This window comes from Ochlerotatus camptorhynchus, unplaced genomic scaffold, assembly GCF_037179485.1.
Source record: "Ochlerotatus camptorhynchus isolate MF236.1 unplaced genomic scaffold, CSIRO-AGI_Acam_v1.1 ptg000491l, whole genome shotgun sequence".
Classification (NCBI taxonomy): Eukaryota; Metazoa; Arthropoda; class Insecta; order Diptera; family Culicidae; genus Ochlerotatus; species Ochlerotatus camptorhynchus.
The window spans coordinates 1,371,161-1,392,060 of NW_027040976.1; the positions used below are offsets into that span (position 1 = coordinate 1,371,161).

General features: G+C 36.6%; 1 protein-coding gene across 6 annotated transcripts in view; it reads left to right on the forward strand.

The window, feature by feature from the left end:
- The first annotated feature begins 9,356 nt into the window (after window positions 1-9,356).
- Window positions 9,357-20,900, forward strand: part of Slik (Sterile20-like kinase) — a 153,379-nt gene continuing 141,835 nt past the window's right edge. For 2 of the 6 annotated variants that reach the window (XR_010518648.1, XR_010518649.1), the window contains exon 1: window positions 9,357-10,407. The gene's annotated coding sequence lies outside the window, so the exon portion shown is untranslated. The remainder of the gene's footprint in view (window positions 10,408-20,900) is intronic. The other 4 variants (XR_010518650.1, XR_010518651.1, XM_065235459.1 and 1 more) reach the window with 3 other exon arrangements.

Consider the following 20,900-nt stretch of genomic DNA (forward strand, 5'->3'; position numbering starts at 1 on the left):
GACCTTATATAAATGATATTGGCGCTTACTGGAGTAAGAAGCAACAATATTTTTGACGTTTAATCGTCTTTCTCTATCTAACACACATAGATGATCCCTCTTGCTCGCACTCGTTGGATTTAAACGGCGCCGATTAAACGTCAAAAAGCTCTACACGCTAAGATGCACATACTTCAAAGTCGGTAAAGAATACCTACACTCAAAAAATAAATCACATTTCCGATGGAAAATATCCATTAGAATTTCACATACACAGCAAAAAAAAATGTAATATCGATCAACGTAATTCAAGCTGATGTATGAAATAATGATGTAATAGCAAATAGCAGATACAATATTACATCAATGGATGTAATTTTGTTCGCAAAATCGATGTACATCGTACAATGTGATATTACACAACCGATGGATTGACCTGGTTGCAGCAGTTTCGATGTAATATTCAACAACTTTTTTTGCTGTGTAGCTTTCATGTGATCTCATAATTGGGAATCACACTACAAAATCCCATGAACCTTATGTGTGCAATGAAATTTATGTGATTTATCACATAGAATTCATGTGATCATATGAATGTTATGTGAATTTCAGATAAAAATCATTAGTTTTGTTATTGGAAAAATATCATGTGCGTTCCCAATGGTAACTATATGAAAACTTTTTTCGGTGTAGATATCAGTAAAAATGACCAATAATCGAAGAAAGTAAACATATCTAAAATATTGGTAATCATAGATTACCAATAATTAACGTAAAAATTGCCTAATCTCTAGTAAAAAATAGCCCATTATAAAAAGGCATTTTTTTGCTAGAAATTAAGCAATTTTTAACGTTAATTACTATAAGTAAAAATTAACGATTTTTATCGGTAAACCGATAGTTTTAGGTATTCGTAGCTTACACGGAGATGAAAAACTACCCAAAATTAAGTACTTTTCCATCAATTTCAGGGTTCAGCCCAATAACCCAAATTTGAGTAAATCGCGTATAGTTTCCATTTAACATCAGCAAAAAAAAATACCTACTCTTAAGTATATTCTATCCAAAATTAAGTTTAATTCACGTAAATTTGAGAATTTGCAATTTACTCAAAAGTAACTTATTGGGCTGAACTATACCGTTGGTTCGAATCTCTCGTTCCTTTTTTGAAAACAATAAGGAGTGCAAGTGAGAGGCTAAACTCAATATTAAGTAAAAAGAATTCAAATTTTGGGCACTATTATTTTTCCGTGAGAGTGTATGATTGACATCGAACGAAACCCGCACTCACACCCACACTTCTTCTCAACCGTCAGTCAATTTGGTTTTGCCATGTGTGTGTTGTGTGTACAGTATAAAGTATACTTTCGATCAGATGGGTATGTGTGCTAAGACATTTTATTGGGGTATATAGTGTTAGTAGAAAAGCTGCTTGCTGCAAGTGAGTGCGAGTGAGCTAGCTAGCAATATAAAGCAGTCAGCCGATTTCTTGAAAGGCAAATCGATGCCATGTCAAATAGAGGAGGTTTGGCAGTGTGGCTGTAGGACAGCTCTCTCTCTAATGACTACCAAGCAACGTACATTACTACCAAACATTGGTGAGAAAGAGACATTCGTCCAATAGCCATCCATTGGTCATCGAGTACTTATGAAGTCAAACTAGCTGTTTCTTATATAAAGTAAACGAATAAAAGAGAGATGACTAATTTTGCATTGCCAGGCCTTTTCATATTGATACGGGAATCAACGCAATCAGCCACCAATCGGGCAATCAGGTTGCCAAAACTACAGATTTATCAGAGTCTTGAAACCCAAGAATATTTTATGAAACTATTAGAGTCGGTGTATAATGAGTCACGCCAAGAGTGAAGCCAAGTCTACCTATTGAACTGTCAAACCGGCTACCTATCGTGTAAAGTAAATAAACATTACGATGCTATGAAAGGTCCACGAAAGGTATTGAAATAAAATATAATCAAAGAAATGAGCATAAACACGCAGTGAGCGTTAAATTGTCATGGGATACGCTCGGTATTGATTAGTAATGTGAATTTCTACAATTTTTTGTTAAGATAATTTGACAAAATCACTGATATAATGATTTACTACAGCCGCAATATTTTTTCTCTCGCTAGAAGTCATTTGAAGTTGTTGTAGAAGTCCTCTGTTGCCAAGTGAAAAGAATGAGAATCTTTCGAAAACCGTGATGCGAGTTCAACTGTTTTTCTCTTGGCGTGACTCATTATACACCGACTCTAGAAACTATGAGATTGTACCAATAATACTTTTTTTATGACAAAATGCAAGAAGAGGAGGTAAATTTCATAAAACCTGTCAATTTCGCTTCCAGAGTGTCACAATTAGCGATTAGCTATAACGAATAGTACTCACTCATCGTGATTGCTCATTACAGCTATAATACACTAGTGGAAATTAATATAAGGACACTTTAAAAACCATGGCTCCTCCAAAATCTAAGAATCAGACGAATTCTACATCATGTGTTTTTGGAAGCCACATTACCATGCTACAATATGAGCCTAAGAAAGCACCTATTGCATCATGTACGTAGGAGTAATAAATGGAAATGTGATTTTCTCCTCCGGAAATAAATACATGTAAGGACGCCATACAAAAATGTATGGGAGATTGGTCATTTTTGAAACATTATTTAGCATGTTATTAATTATTGTGGCACCAACATAATCAAAGAGTTAGTTCAAATAATCATTTGACTTCATTTCTGAAAAGTTTTAACCAAAGCTGATTTTTCTCGAACAAATTTGATCTCATCACATTAATTTTCATTGTTTTTTTTGCTAAAAATGGAAATTTATTTTTCTCCCGTACAACAATTTAACAATAAATTAATGTGAATAAATCAATGTTCTCGAAATTCAACAGTGAAAATCAATGTTAGTTCATTGTTTTATTATAATTATTTTTTTCGCACAGAAAAAATAAGATAGAAAGATTTTGTACATTAAAAAACACAAATTTCAATTTGGCAACCCTCACCCACCATCAGCCATCAGCCAGAAAAGAAGCCAGTGAAGAAGTAGGTGCAGAGCGAACCTGTAGGCAGTGGAAAACGGAGCAAAATTATTGTTGGGCTAATGTTGAATGGTGATGGTGTCGGAGTGAAGAAGTGGATTTTTCCAAACGTAGAAAAGTGCTGGTGAAAGTGGAAATCTATGACCAAAAGTGGTGAAAAACGATGCGCACCCGCTGGGGACGTATTTTGTGCTAGTTAGTGACTGGAAGGCAACGATTTGTGGTGGAAAATTGTGATAGGAAAAAGTGAGATTTTTTTTTTGCTCTACGTCTACAGTCTCGGAGAAGCTTGGCTGCTTCGGGGCTCGGCTCAATCGCAGCAGCAGCAACAACAACAACAACAGTAGGAACAGCGAAAATTTAATGGCAGCTTCGTTGGTGGTGCAGTGTTGCCAAGATAAGGTGTATCAGAAGATTCAAACTGATGTTTTAAATTTTATTTGTTATTTGGTAAAACGCAAAGTTTTAATTGCTGATCATTGAAGGGCAAGGAATGAATAAGGCTTGATAACAACCGGTGAGATTGAAAGAAAGCAATGCAAAGCTAGAACATCGAGGAAAATTTGTATAACATATTTTTACTATCGTTGACTTAATAAATTGCAATTAATATTCGTGACCATTACGGTAGTTGCTACACCTCTTAATTGTAATATTACCTAAGTACAAAATGTTGAATAAGCTTCGCATAAACATAAGCTTGTTGATGTTTTCAAACCATTCTTAGTCACTTTTTAATTGTAGTATTTTAATACATTATCTTATTTGTTTCGCATGTGTCATGAGTACGTGATTTTTAAGATAATATTATCATTTGTATTGATACAACTCGGGATCATATTTTAAAAACCGAGAAAGAAAATCGCATTACAAATGAATTCTGCGAACCTAAAATGTCGCCATTCAAATCCATTTGAAACAACTAAAACAATTATAATTTTGCATAGGATTTTACTCTGTAATTTGTGTAGTTTGATATCCAAAGTAATTTTTTTGATTTTGATTGGTTTGTAAGTTTATTAATCTAACACAAGAATACCGACACATTTGATCCTGGTATTCTTCGACTTTTTTCATGAAAAATAATAATTAACATCATCTCGTTCGGTACCAAATGGATTGAGGATAAAATGTTAAACATTTAAAGACTAAGATAGTTCTTTTTACTTTATTAAAGTTATTTTTGCCGATGGCTATGGTCTATAGTTCATCACATAAGCATCTCAGTTAAATCAATTAGTTGCTTCGCACTGCTTCTGACTAGAGAGGGCCTACCCTAATAAAAAATAACCATAAACGAACGATAACCCAAATCATTGAACTCTAGAGTAACATTTGAAATGGGCCTATGTCCAAAACGTAAACAAACCAGAAAATGAATTTTAAATTTTGACCGCCATTATTCAATTCATATTTAAGAAAATTGAAGTATTTTAGGCATTTATATTGTTCACAATAACAATAGTAACTGTATCTCAGTAAACAACAGCCAAAATATACGAAAAGCTTTCAAAAATATATGAAAATCGATAACAATATAATTTCATAAATTAATAAGCCTTTTTTGTGAATCTTTCAATGGATAGGCCCTTTTTGTTAAGCCGTTGTGCTTGTCATCAGAAATGGTAGGCCCTTTGCTAAGCCTTTTCGCAACGTCAAATAAATTCAAAACAAATCATCGGCCCTGCCTCAAGCAGTAGGGCCTAGCTTTGGTTTGAAATTTTTCAATCATCGGCCCTTCTACGTCACTAGGCTTATCAATGAAATGAAATAAATGAATGGTTGGCCGTTTCAGCGTGCGGGCCTATTAATGAATCGAAAAATTTCGTTGATCGGCCGTTTCGAAAATCGAGTTATTTTTAATGATTTTTCTCGATTATGCGGAACTTTCTTACACGATTAGTAGCTATCAAGCGGTGCTAAAGAATGGTATCAAAACCCGATTTGTTTACGTTTTGGACATAGGCCCATTTCAAATGTTACTCTAGAACTATTCCACAAATGGTTTGGATGATACCCAGAACACGTCGTTAAGCAAATTAACCATACAATCTTTATTAGGGTAGACTAGACACTCCCTAATTCTGACAGTACTCACCACCAGAGGGTGAGCTGTCTTATAAATTATGGATTTATAGAAAATTGATAAGAGTTTATAGCCAGGCTTGTAATTGCTCATTACAGCTTCTATTTTTCGTAATTATGAAACTATGAGATACTAGGGGAAATGCCTCTAATGTTGGCCTATGGATCTAAGATTGGGCCCATCGCTAAAAATCTGCTATTTATCAATTTTATCTAGATGAACGCGTCATTGGGACGGTACTAAAGGATATTTTTGGTCGCTATTGAAAATTATTATTATTATTATTATTTAACTTTATTAATGAGGCTTTCAGCCTTGGGCTGGTTCGCCTCCACTATTGAAAATTTAGTCGATTGCTGAATTTATGTATAGGCCCATATTAGGGACATTTAGGCCGACTTACATTCATTTCCCCTATAATGATAATTTTAATGTTTAAGAAGCAAGAAGAGGTGGAAAAGTTTGTGTATGACATATAAAATTATTTGTCAATTTTGCTATCAGAAGGTCACAACTAGCGATTTTATGATTGCTGATTGCTCGCTAATTGCGTTGCTCATCGTTACAGCTAATCACTATTATGACCCTCTGAAAGCTAAATTGACAGGTTTTATGTATCATGCACACACATTTTGTAAATAACAATTATCATTAAAATATCTCATAACTTCATAAATCCGAAAAATAGCATTTTAGCTGTAATGAGCATTTGCAAGCTTGTTTATAGCAACATTTATTTTTAATTAAAAATATCAATAATTATGCACTTAGGTAGTTCGATCTATTATTTCTACAATCGCTACTTCTGAATCGCCATATAGCAAAACTACACACTTAGATTTTTTCGCCGAGTCCGGCAAAAAAAAGTGCCGAGAATCCAACAGCCTGTTTTTCATTTTTTGTTTTTTGCTTGATTACGGTTGTGATTTTAAAGGGAAATAAAAGTAGTAGGATACAATTTTATAACATTGTTTTTTTTTATTCAAGTTAGTGGTTCCACGCAAAATGAAACACTTTAAATGGCTATCAATCTAGCCATAAATAGTCAAACTTACCGTATATCGTCGGCGAAGGTTTGACCAACGTGACCAATGAGAGTGGTGAATTCGGGTGATCCGGTGCTTCTGGCTTGGTGCTTGCGTAGTTTTTCCTCTTCGGTTCGGACTGAACTCGTTTCGAGTGAAGATAGAGCCTGTAATCGGAAAATCTTAGGATGGGAAATTTCAGCATCCTGAGAGTCGCGCCGGGCCAAGGGAAAGCCGTGGCTCGTTGGATCAGATCGGTTGCTTTGACTTTGCACAGATCAGACCGGACAAGGACGTTGAACAGGAAGTTCTTGCCGACGTTGGTGCATCCGACCAGATAGATGTCGCCACGTGTTCCCCAGAGTTGTGGATTTTAGTGATCAGCTGTTCGACTCCGTAACCGGTGGTGACCGAGATGAGCGACACGTGTGTGATGTTATTTCTGATGAAGCCAGCCTCCAGGAAAGTTGTTCCGAATGTTGTTCAGATAGTTCAGTCCCGAAGAAGAAGGTCGTCTTTGTTCGCGACAACGATTATCGATCGTTCGGGTCCAAGAATTTCCGACAAACCCGGCCAGATGTAGCACGGGAGATCGAGGAGATCCGCCTGAAAGGGATTACAAGAGAAATTAATAACATTTTTTTTTAAATAGAAGCCTAGCAAAATTGTACCAACCAGCAACAGGACGAATGACTTTATATCCTTGATGGTGGATATCATCTCGACGTAATCTGGCACCTCTCGCAGATGCTGGTCATTAGCTGCTGCTTGGATTTTTTCTTAAATCGTTCGATCGTCGTCTTCATCCTCTTCGTAGTACTCGTAATCGGACATCTAATCTCCGGTTGTCGGTGCTGCTTCTTCCGTCGAGGAAGATTCATCCCGGGGCACCGTTCAATCTTCCTCACTGATTTTTCTGAACTGCGACACTACTACTTTTAAATTTTCATGTGCACCTAACCTAATTTCATTCTGGCAGTTATTTATGTGTCCGTCTTTGTTGACAGATATTTTAAGTATTTTCGGCAAAGCAAAATGTGAATGCCGTATAGTTCGTTAAATTATTTTGCTGATTTCGGCAGTTTAAGATTTGGCCAATTAGATCAGTGATTACAATTGACGAAGCTTACCGAAATTTGGCTAAAACTAGATACGAATTTCAGTGAACTGTTATATGTTTAACGAAACTTCGGCAAATTTTCAGTTTACTGAACTGTTACGGCAATATATTTCACCGAGGACAGATTTTGATTATAAGTGTGTATTCACCATCGCACGGTTGGCCAGCAATAAAATCTAGCAGTAATAAATTAATAACGATTGCATCCAATTACGTTCCCGCATAATAATTTATCATTTACGTTAAAGTTTTACGATTATTCGATAATTAATTTTATGGTTGGGGCACACACTTAATAATTTTCGCCGAGATTCCAAAAGCCGAGTAGTTCTGCAATTTATTTAGCTGAGATTCAGTAAAACAATTGCCGAGACTCAGCTAACAAATATCATTTTGCTGAGATATCAGCTAACAAACAGATATTTTGCAGATATATCAGCCAAAGCAAATGCCGAGGTAATCGGCTGTTGGAGATTTTACCGAGCTAGATTAAGTGTGCAAGGGTTGACCGACATTATAAAACCGTTTATTGTTGACCTTAAAGATTACCACGCCCTAATAAACTTTGAAGGATTATTTTGCTTACCGACGTACTTGGGGTATCGTTCATTAGGATTAACGTTCGTTTATGGTATTTTATTAGGCTCTCCATGACCATTTACCTTCGCGAACCATAGATACAAATGTTTTATTCAAGTTATCGTTCTGAAACTGTATGATGAAATCCAGATTTTTTAAAGGTAATGACTCTCAACCCAATACTTTTTGAAATCCAGATTCAACAAACCATAATACATAAATTTAAAACTTTATCATGCAAATGTATTATAGTAAAGTTCATAATTATTACAGTTAAGGTTATGCATTTCGCAGCTAGCAGTTCAAAACCCTCCATGAAAGTAATTGCAAATTATATCGCTGGACGTGGACCCCACTCAGATGATCGCTACATATCGCTTAGCGGAGGAAAAATCTATGTTCATAAAGTTTAAATCAAAAGAAGCCATGCTTCATTGCTTGTAATTAACGTCGCCTGCTGAGGGCACCGTTCAATATTTGAGAGTGTACGACGTTCCACCAGAAGTCCCGGATAGCGATCTAGCATTAGTGCTCGGGAAATACAGTGATGTGCAGTGTGTAGTTAGGGAGAAATTTCCTGCCGCCTTATCCTTCGATATGTTTACAGATGTGCGGGGATAGATGTAAAATCGTTAGTTTCCACCGGTTGGTGATACCCCCAACCTTAGCAATACAATTTATAGTTAAACAAGAGTGCCAAATTTCATTTCTTGGAATAAAGACCATTTGGCTTAAACGCGAAAAAGAACAGCACATTCTTTTTATCATGAGCTGTTCTTTCATCTGTTGAGGTACAAGCAGGAAGCAAAATAAATATTTATGGGTATAACTAGTGATTTTCTACATTTATGCCAAATGCAGGTGGTCCCAAAGTACACACTCAATTTTGTTTACCGATAATGCAACAGCCGAGTCGTTCTGCGATTTATTTGGCTGGGATTCAGTAAAATAATTACCGAGGCCCAGCTAACAAATTGGTTTTTTCCTGAGATCTCAGGTAACCAACAGATATTTTGCAGAGATATCAGCAAAAGCTAATGCCGAGGTAATCGGCTGTTGCAGATTTTACCTAGCTAGATTGAGTGTGTAGTGATTACGGAAACGATATTAGTAGTTGTCTGTATGATAGTAATGTGACTGTGTAATGTATAATTTGACTTTGACAAATAATTTATAAATATTTAAAGGCAAATTGGTACAAAATTACAAATACGCAACGATAGATACTGTAATTCTTAGATCGTCAGTCAAAAAACGAGATTTTCTTTAAGTCACCAAAACTAATAATGTGTGTAAATGTTTAAACCTTATTTGTAGAACCCTTCAAAGAGATGACATAGGTAAAAGCTAAAATAAAATTTTAAGTATGTATTCGATTTCATTGCCCGCTAATCGGTAATCAATAATAGTAGTGCAGTAGAAACCTCTCGATTATCATACACCTGTTGGCAGCACTGCACCCTCGACGATTGGTGACTCCCAAGGAGTATCTCATATATACATCTACGAAGTGAGGCAGCATTTACATGTGTATATCGGCCTGAGGCACCACCAGGCAAAACTCTTGAAATCGAATTTCTCGCACAGTGTACGCTGTGCTGTGTGTATGAACTGACGGGAGCAGTAGAACACTCACTCTCAACATATCCAGCCAGCTAGCCTGTCGAGTCAGTAGTCGTCAGTAATCAGTATACGACCAGAGGCTAGTGTGTTTTGTGTCGCGTCAGATTGAAGAGGCATACCTACATTTTGGTGAATGAAAGCTGAAGCATACAGAGATTTTTGGAATTATCTTCAGCTTTTTCTGTTCAAAACTTAGGAATAACTCTTTGAAAGGGCGGCTGGTGCTAGATTAGTTGAATTGTGCGTGATTGATTGGATTTTTCCCGGAAGTGATCTGCCATTGGCCTAGGTGGTGCCCGGAAGATGTGTACGTGTGTGATTGAAAGAAATGAAAGATAAAATAGTAAAATCCAATTCGGTTTAATGTTACGTTGGGTTGCCTCACCAACCTTTCAATATTACTAATGAATTGTGAAAATAGTTCCAATTTTACGCAGTTTTAGTGGCTAATGAGCGAATAATACGGAGCGAAAAGTAATCGGAACCCCTAAAGTTGTGAGCGAAACGAGAAAGAGCGTAAAGATGTAATTTTTGGAACGGCCAGTGAGCCACTAGAGAAGAAGAAAAGTGATTGTCCAATTCCAACAAACGGAGGAGAGCATGAAGTGTCTGTGTGTCAAAACGGAGTAACAGGAAAAGAAGTGCACGAAAAAAACAAGTGAAGAGGAAGCAGAAGAAACAGAGTCCAGAGTTGATTGGAGTTTCTCGAAGTTGGACACGAAAACTGTGTGTATAGCTGAACTGGTGCGACGTAAACATTGCGTGGAATTTTTTTTCTTCAGATCTAAAGTGTATTGTGTGAATTGTACTGTATTACTCGCACGGGAAACAGTTCCCAATTTAACAAACTATCAGCTCGGAGCCTGTATCCATCAATCGAACGTGCGTTAATATCGATAATTGCCCTAGGAGTAAATTTTTGCACAGTTTTCGAACAGAAGGTGAGTACCCTTGAATGCGATCATCGTAACGTACATCCGCACGTACGTAGGTACACACGTACATAGCGGAGTGGCCAAACATGAACAACATCTACTATGCACTCCTCCATGTTGGATTCCTTCGGGTTTTGACGTTTCCTCTTTTTATTTTATTGGTTGTTGCTTTCTACCTCCTCACCACCGACTCAGAGAGGTAGAGCAATGCCTGCTACAACACAACATACACACACCGACCGCTTTGCGCTCACACACGGAACGATGAAACGAGAGCCCGGAGCGGTTGGAATGAGTTGTGTTGCCTGCCATCGTCGTCATGCAAAGGTCGAGCGGTGGCTATATTTTCCAGCATTTTAGGGGGTCTGGGTTATTGTTGTTGGTTTTGATTCTAGTGGGTGTGATGGAGTATGTTGACTTGGTATTTATGACTTAATTGGACTAGAATCTCCAGTTACGCAATCTGCCGCTAATTGTAAAGTGGATTAGAGAAATCTGATTGGGAAAAGGTGCAGTGCTTGTTAGGCAATGAACTACGGACACCAAATTCCTTTTTCCAGACTTTAATGGAATGGCCACTAAAACTTGTTTGCCATATTTGGGATGAACATAGCTTTCCCTAAGTCTCAAGTAATTGTAATATTTGTTGGAGGCAAAACTTAATTGCATTAAGTACAGAGTGGCCAGCGAACCGGGAATACCGGGAAACATCGGGGAATTTGAAAAGTAACCGGAAAAACCCGGGAATTCGATAAAAGAATCGGGAAAAAATTAACCATACCATAGGAACAAATTTTCACACCAGAATTTCAGATTAAACCATTGAAACAGAGTGATTCTTTAAAAAATGAATGTTTTGCTCTATAATTTTCTTCAGTTTCCCGTCTTATAGTTTTTAGAATTAAATCACTCTGCAATATTTCAAATTGATTTTTGTCGTTTCAATTTCAGATGTAAAGTGCAAGTGCAAGAAAATATTGAAGATGCTGGACTTTGCACACAAATATTTGTTAAAATCGAAACTGAACTGTTATTTTCCGGGGTTGTAATTTAACGTTATTCAAAATTCTCATGATATGAATTCCAGAATTAACTTGGAATTCTGCTCAGAATTATCATGGAATTCTTCTGAAATTAAGCAGAAAACACTCCGCGTAATATTTACCGTTGAATTCTTTTTGGGATTTCCTTGAAACCCCGAAACCCCTTCTAAAAATTTGATTGGAATCCTTCTTAGAACTCCCTTGAACCCATTCGGAGACTTTGATTCATTTGAAATTCTTTGTAAAATTTTCTTTTAACTCTATTCAAAACAGCATAAATCTTTCGAAATTTAGTTTAGAAACCCCTTGGAGTATTTTAAAGAATTTCTTTCTAATTATTAACATTTTTTTGCAATAAATTTTGTTGGAGCTATGTGATGAATCTTTTGCACTAGGGTTGAAATTATCGCCATAACACTCTTAGAACTCTGTGTCTTGTTGAATTCTCATTATTATTCTCTTAAAATTCAGGTGTCATTTTTCTCGCGATCCTCATACCAATCTCCTCAGAATCACGTAGGAATTTTCCTTAAAGTTTTTTTTTTCACAACTCCAAATCTTCAAAAATTACCTAAGAATTCAATTTAGAACTTGCATTATTCTGCACAGAAACCCCTCCAAATTCGTCTAACGATTTCTAAGGACATAATGTCAGAATAGTTCTGGGATTCTTATCAGAACTTCTCCTTTGAAAATTATGTGGAAATCCTCAATATTTCTTTGAAATCAACACTTTGAATACCTTTAAATTTTTCTAAAAAATTCCAGGGTTTGATTCTATCGATTGTTCTGTAATTTTTTATAACCCTTAAAATGCTTCCAAGTGTCAGAGCCTTGACAATTATGACTCCACGACTCATAAGCATGATTTTTTTCTTCAAATCTGCGATCTTGAATTTTTTTCAAATTTTATTTAATTATTATTATTTTAATTATGTTTTCTCCAAGATTGTTATTAATCACACATTTTGAAGAAAAGTTCTAGTTTCAGACTCTACAGAATTTCAAAGTTCCAGAATCTTGGAAATCTTCTTGAATCACATTTTTTATCCATTCAGTAAATTTCTTCCAGTAAATAAAATAACCTTTCAGTAATATTGGTCTTTTGTGGGTACGTGGGTATTAAATTGCATGAACTATGTTTAGTTTCACGTTGAGCGAGTTCCAACGTCAGCAAGTTTTATATATTTTTTATGTTTAACTTTGTACATCAGCGCGAGTACTGAAAGGTTAATATTTTTGTTAGTATAGACAACGGAGTGAAGACACATTTTCATTATCTGATATCCGTAACAATGTCCTCTAATTATCATTTGCATCAAATTCATTTTTTCTGAAACATTTTTTTACTTAAATCTCTTTTTTTCACAATTCTGTCTTATAACCTATTCATCCAGATAGCGTTTTCTGTTGAATATCAACAACCGTGAATTTTTCAAGATTTGTATTGGGAAGACCGGGAAAAAACCGGGAATTTCAAAATTAAAATTCACTGGCTACCCTGGAAGTAAAACATTGTGGAGTTCAGGGCATTTCCTAAAACTGATCAACCCTATGTATTACCATGGATCCAACCATCATAAAAGTAGGGGAAATGTCTCTAATGTTTGCCTATGGATCTAAGATTGGGCCCATCGTTAAAAATCTGCTATTTATCAATTTTATCTAGATGAACGTGTTATTCGGACGTTACTAATCGATATTTTTGGTTGCTATTGAAAATTTAGTCGATTGTTGAATTTATGTATGGGCCCAGATTACGGACACTTAGGCCGACATTACCTGCATTTCCCCTATTACAAATTTCGTGACAAGAGTTTCAAGTTTGAATTTCAGACATCTCTTGTCGGAAAACAGAAGGAGTAACCATAAAAGTAGTCAGAGTAAATAAAACTCAAAACGAATCCACATAAGTCAAGCTTTAGACTGCAAAGAGCTGTCCTACCATCCTTGAACCTTGATCGTAAAGGGTCACCCACAATGGATTAGTGGCGTGTGCGTTTGCATGCATTTGACTGTTAACCCATGGGTTTGAATATGGCAATAGAAGTCTGAAGACAGGTCCATGAGACAATAATGCCTAGTTAGGATAGCTTTAATGGGATATCTCGACAACAATGGTTAGTCTAGATGTCTTAAAATACAGAGATCGTCAGGTGTATGCTGGGGACAACTCCGATACGTCCATAACTATGTCAGGATAAGTCTAAGGACAGTGACCTGAAGACAAGCATAGTAAACTTCACAAGGAGACCTGTGGATGTATCTATAAATAATCCGCTTATATAGGGAAGTTCAAACGAATAAAATGACGATGCCTAGAAGACCTAGAGCTGCAAAGTCATAAGGTCCCATCAATAAGCAGTCCTCAGAAGTTTTCTGGACCTGTCTTCCCATAGAGTTGTACTGGAAAGTTCATTAAACATACTCTTCAGAACAGCTACGATACTGCTGTAAACTTGCTTTCGACAAATGGTCCTGTGGATTCCTCAGCTAAGGGAGTGATTAGACCTAATTTTGGAAGAAATAAATTGAAGTTGGAAATACTTTTAAAAATCTTTAGGCTTTAAAAACTTAAAATCCATGGAATTTTTTAATCAGGGTGACCAATCCTGATGAATGTGGGCGTCTTAGTGGAATACCTGTATAAAGAGAGAAGGATTAGTAATTTCCATTTAATTCCACTACCTTACCTTATTTGCTTATCCTGACAGAAACGCGTATTGCGTCTACAATGTGCAAACTTCTTCAGTGTCTTGTACTAATGCTCGACTGAAGAAAACAGGTACTGCTAACTCGTTGATGTGTCCGTCGAGGGTCTCTTCTTCTTCTTCTTCTTCTTCTTCTTCTTCTTCTTCTTCTTCTTCTTCTTCTTCTTCTTCTGCGCATTTCAAGCTTAATGCAAATTGCATTTTAGCTTATTGCGTGCTCTCAACTTAGTGTTCTAGATGCACTTCCACAGTTATTAATTGAGAGCTTTCGATTCCTGTAACATTTTTGCATTAGTATAATTGTGTGGCAAGTACAATCAAACTCTATGCCCAGGGAAGTCGAGAAATTTTCCAACCCGAAAAAAATTCCTAGACCGGATCGGGAATCGAACCCAGCTACCTCCAGCATGGTCTTGCTTTATAGCTGCGCCTTTACCGACTGAGCTAAGGGAAGCTATCTGCAACATTCAATTTCCATGGTGTAGAGACGGTTCGTAAAATCGTTATGTCTTCCGTCGATAGTTGATGGTCCTCTGTGAAGATGTGTTCTGCAAGCTTCGATTTAAAATCATAATTTAGGCCTTTTTCCTCTTACTTTTTGGCCTCCGCTATATGTTCTTTAAATCTAGTTGTTAAAGTTCTCTTGGTTTGTCCTACATATACTTTGTTACATTGATTACAGCTTATGTTATCTACACCTGCTTTACCTAAAACATTAACTGGGTCTTTAGTGGATCCTAACAATGATTTTTAACTGGTTATGTCTACTGGTGAAAACTAAATCTAATCCGATTTTTTTTAACTGTGGTCTTGGCATATAATATCATAATATATCAAATGGAACGGACACTCTTTACAAGGGTTCAGGTGCTGTGGTGAGGGTTGTAAATAATCTCCTTTGTAGAATTCTCGCTTTTTTATATCGATGATTGCCTGGATTGTGGTCTCCTTGTATCCGTTGAGTCTCGCTGTTTCGAAGATGTACTGTAATTCCTTAACCTTTGCTGTTTCGCTGAGTGGAAGAGTCTGCATCCGATGAATCATGTGGTGGAAGGCGGCCATTTTCTGCTGGAACGAATGGTTGGAAGTATAGGATATATTTTTTTTTTTTTTTTTTTTTTTTTTTTTTTTTTTTTTTTTTTTTTTTTATTAAAGTCACTTTAACACTCTAGGGTCATTCGTGACTTGTCCGGGGGTGAGAGTTGAACTCGTGACTTTGGCGTGAGAGGTATTGATGTTAACCACTACGCCGGGGTCGCCCCAGTATAGGATATACGCGTATCTGTCAGGATAAGCAAATAAGGTAGTGGCATTAAATGGAAATTACTAATCCTTCTCTCTCAGGGTGAACAGTGAACCGAGAAATCGGGAAAACCGGAAAAAAGTTGGGAATTCGAAGTCACTGGAAATAAACCAGGAAAAACCCAAGATGACAAATCGGGAAAATGAAAAATAAAATTTTGGACTTTCCAAAAAAATTAAGACCCTTCGACTGGACTAGATTTTCAGGATGCAGTCGTTTCAAAGAACTATTGAGGTAATTTAAGATTTTGAGATTAATATTTGAGCAGATTAAGATTTGAGCAGATTTCTATGGGAACTGGTTTTTACGGGTACAATTCTAAAGGAAATTATGCGAAGAGTTTTAAGGAAATTCCGAGAATAATTTCAAGATCAACTCGAAAAGAAAATTTAGAGAATTTCAGAATATCAAGTGAATTTAGGCAAGAATTTAGTGAATAACTCCACGATAATTCTGAGCAAAATTTGGAAACAATTCTGAGGAGAATTGCATGGGAATTGCAAGGAGAATTCAAGCGAATTAATAAAAAGTGAAAGGGGCCATAAATGACGTAGCGTACTTTGATCAATTTTGAACCCCTCCCTTCGTAGCGTATTTTGCTATATCTTATACATGGCCGGTCACAACTTCTGATGCTCCCCCCTCAAATTGCATTTTCGGAAGTTCTCAAAAAAGCTTCAGTGAATTCTTAGAAAAAAATTAAAACTAGTTTTGGATCTAAGGACGAATCTCATGAATGTTTCGGAGTGTTCTGCAGGAATTACTGGACAGGTATAAAAACATTTTCAATGTACACCCAGAAAGAATTTTAAATTTATTTTAGAAGAATTCCGAAAAGAACTCTGTGAAGGGAAATTATTTCAATGGAAATGCTTAAGAACAACCAAATAAAATATCGACCACGTGCTTTGGTCATGCACCCTCCATTGTGTTGCTAGATCCGCGTTATCCGCATCCCTCAGGGCCCGAGGAAAACAACATATGCGGCCCGTTAGAGACATCTTGGCGTTGCAATTTAATTTATGTGTTTTTAAAACGGATAGATCTGAGGATTTAGTAGTTAGTGTCATCTTGTGGTCCCCCAAGTTGTTAGCTGCCCATCGGTGTACCCCCATGTTTGTCTTTTTCATCAGTTGGTCGCTTAGTTCGAGATCAAGAGCGCATTGCTCTCCAAACCTTGTGTTCTCAATCCCTACCCTGCCATCCATTTGTTACAATTTTTACCCCTAACCTCGGGATAGCCGCGAGTAATCGACCCCCGCTTTACCAACGTTAGTTTTAATAAATTTTGTAATCTAAACAATGAATATCAGCTCCGCAAAGCTACGGCAAATGAGCCTGGAAAAATAAACGCATTATATATAAAAAAAAAAAAACAAAATAAAAGTTTTTAGCGTTTTATCATAGTCAAATTTTGAAAAGAACGCAGAACCAAATTAAAGAACTAGAAAAATACCGCTGTCTTAGTCAGTGGCATTTCCTAATCTCAATCTACCAGTGCACCAACTCTCAAAACATAAACAATTATCAAAATATTGCTTTGCAATGGATAGATTTCGAGCAAACTAGAAGATTAAATAAATTTTTCAACCGATTCGAGTATGAATATTGCATTAAATCTGGTTTTGAAAGTTGGTGCACAGGTAAAAAGTGAGATTACGGGACGCCACTTCTGCAATCTGAACACTGCATTAGAACCAAATCAATCGACCAAAAAAGTTCTATTTATATTATGTGTAGATACCTACTTTCCTCTTAAAAGAAATCGTAACTTGCAGCCAGCCCTGAAACTGTCACGTGGTACGAGATAATACATTTATCTTATCTTCTTAAATTCCCTTGCCTAGACAGTGAAATCACCCAAATAATTGACAATTATCTCTGCCACGTAACCCTTCCCCCTTTACCCATTGCCGTAAATGTCAAATACCATCTGAGAACCAATTTCCGGCTTAATCCTCTGCCCGTCCTACCTATGTATATATGTTGTGTACCATGTACGGGTAAGGGTGAAGCTACCTCACTAACCCTAGAAGGGGGTTGCTGTTATCAGCGTATTTTTATTATGGCGCTAGAGTTCTCGCTCGTAGTGTTTACTTTTCATCCCAATCCAACTCACCCGCTCGATTCGCTGGAGATGTATGTATATAGATCCAGGGATAGAATCAATCGTGATTGCAGTCTGAAAATCACGAGGCATTAATTCGAACGAGAAGTGTAGGGTGAAGCTTTTGCTACACTCTGTCTCTAGCGTTGTATTTTTCCCTCAGAAAATGTTGCCGTTGAGGCCTTATCGAAGCACTGTATCAGTATCAAATTGCAAACTTCCATTTCGCGAAATAAAAGATACGGCAAGTTATCAGCAACAGCGAAAAGACACGTGTTACTACATTGACAATACCAGAAATTGCTGTCAACGAACTGGGTGTGATTGCCGATCCAATCAATAACTTCCAGAAATAGCAGATGACACTTGGCCAAAACACAAAAACCACACGCTTAATTGACGTGAGGTGGTTTCTGCAAGTGGACGCCAACATTTTTTCACCTGTATCACCATTAAAGCCCTACAGTAAAAGTATGGACGACTGTCAAAAGTTGTTCCAATCGAACCGTCAAAATGCACCGCTTTGCTCGATTGGGACAGCTTTTTTTCAGCTTTGTAGTGACAGTCGTCCATACTTTAACTAGAGGGCTTTAATCACCACCCGTGCACTGACTGATCAATGTGAAAACACGCACTCACTTTCGTCCGGTTCGACTTTCCTAAAACGTAAAAAAAATATCGACCAACCTGCTACGAAACGGTGTCGGAACAGTCAGTTTATGCGATATTGCTGTTAAAATAATACAATGTTACGCCAGGGTAAAACAAAAAGTATGATTTTAACACGCCAGTGCATATTGGCGCTAAAACAGACGTCAGGCGCCGGTGTACTGAGAGGTGGAATTTTAAATAGCATATTGCAATAGCATAAATGCGATATTCCCCCTCCCTCCCCCCTTCCGCTAAATTCAGTTTGGCTGGTCAGACAGAAATAAGAAATATTTGAGGAGCTGTACTATGACTTGTAAAACATAACATAACGATAAAATGATGTTAAACTTTAACGTAATTTCAATTACAAGTGAAAATGAAATTATTGCCCTTTGCTTAGCAGGTTTTTGCAACTGAACCAGTGCGTATTCCTGCGTACCTCGACGAAGCGACAAATACTGTTTATGCAGTAAGTTCCGTCGGGGAAGGGCGATTTGCAATGAAATCAGTACCACATGTGAAATCTTATGAATGCTGGTAATATTTAATCAAACTGTCACTTGCGTGGCAGGATCGATATTTTCTTCATTATTCGCGATCAAAAGTTAAACCCTCTGGCGAACATAAGAGTTATCGAAATGATGATTTCAAAATTCCTTCAATTGGAGATAATTTGTTTATTTCGAACTAAGTATTTTAATTATGTCACATGTCTCCAACGCAAACCATCATCATCACCGGTAAGGGGAAGCTTTCTCCTTCCCGATGATGTTGTTGGTTTGCCTGGGTGACCCTCAGTTGGCGAGAAAAGGCCCTACATAGGGTTGTTTACAAAAAGCTTGTATGCCCTTTTCACATGTGGCTCTTGAATTGGTAAAATCGTCGCGTCAGTCGTAGTTTACTTTGTAAAATAAAGGGGCACGGTAGCCCAAAAATGTTACCATTTTATGGATTCTGTTCCCGTTTTACGTAAGGACCAAATCGAAACAATGAACGTCGCGTAAAAGCAGAATTTATTGAAGGCATAAGCGCTTTTTCGTAGCTTTTTTGTCTCCATGTCAGGGCTGGTAGCGAGTCACTTTTTAGTTACTTGGTCACTTTTTTCAAGCAAGTCACTAAAAAGTCTCTTTTTTTTAAGGCCAAGTCACTAAAGTCACTTTTTCTTGTAATAAGTCACTATTTTCAACTTTTTTGGCGTGAATTTATTACAATATTGATCATTCTTTGTGACGTTTAATCGTCTTTCTCTTTCACTGTACTAAGATAGAGAAAGACGATTTTTCTAAATGATTTCCTGAGTTTTCCAGGATAAACAAATTATTATAAAGAAAGCTATTTCTAAAATGCGTTCAAAACATGCTTTTTGGTAGATCAAAAACAACAATAATCAACTCAAACGTTTTTAAGTGCCTGAATTGAGGAAAACAAATAAATGATAAACAAACTGCGGGAACATAAGGGAAGTTAACACTCTGAAAATATAGGGAACTTACTGAAAACTTTAAGAACTTCAAAGTGGTTCTTTTAGCATCAGAAAATTTTCAGGAACTTTTATGAAGTTCCTAGAATTTCAGAGAACTTCACAGGTGTCAAGCGAACTTGAGAAATATTGAAAACTTGAGGGGTATTGTGCAATTGTTTAAGAAGTTCTAATCACCTCAGAAAAGCTAGATCTAGAGATCTTTGGGGAATTTAAGATCTTAAGAGCAGTTCCCGTTACTTTAGTCCAGACTTTTGGGGCAGTTTAAAGATCTATAATCGTAAATTTAGAAACATTCAGGATTGTTCCATGATGTGCTGAAAAAAAATCGAGAACCCTTAAGATGTTCCGAGAATTTAAGGAAGTACAGAGTCCTTCAGAGAATTTATGAAAACTTCAAAAATATTTCAGGAACTTCACAGAAGTCCAGAGAATTTCTGAGAAATTTTAATGTGCCTATGGGAATTCCATTTTTTATTATAGTCATTTTAATACTCTTGGGTCATTCGTGTCTTGTCCGGGGTGAGATTTGAACTAGTGACTATGGCGTGAGAGGTATGGATGTTAAACCTTTAAAGGTGATCCATGACCATTAAAAAAAATTAGGAAACTTTAGGAAGTCCTAAAAAGTTCAGGGAAGTTTAAGAATTTGATGAGAAGTATTGTGAGGCTCAGGCTAGTATCTCAAACTACAAAAGAACTTCAAGGCAGTTTCATTAACTTCAGGAAAAATTTGGGAACTTTCAAGTAGTTCTGAAAATTTCAGAATAGACCATTCCATATTCAACGGAGATTTCAATTGAAATATTCCTCAAAATTTTTGTAAAGCTATCCTCTGTATTCAATTTTCTTTTATTTTTCCTTGGAATTACCTTGAAATTCTCCATAATAAGAAACCCTTTCGAAAAATTCTCCTCAATCTCATTCCTTCCCTTGGAATTCTACTCACATTGAAAGTCTCCTAAGAATTCATTGGCATTTCTTCTCTTAAATTCCTTAGATTTCTTCTCATAATTTGTTTGGCGAACTCTCCTGAATTCATTTTCCGAATTCCTTTGAAGATGTCCTGGAGTTATTCTCAGATTTAATTGTAATCCTCCTTTTAGTTTTAAAAAAAAAATCCAAGGATTTATGCTCCGGATTCCTTTTCTTACAGGAGTTATGCTTCTTAGAAATTCCTAAGAGTTTTCATTAAAATTTACTT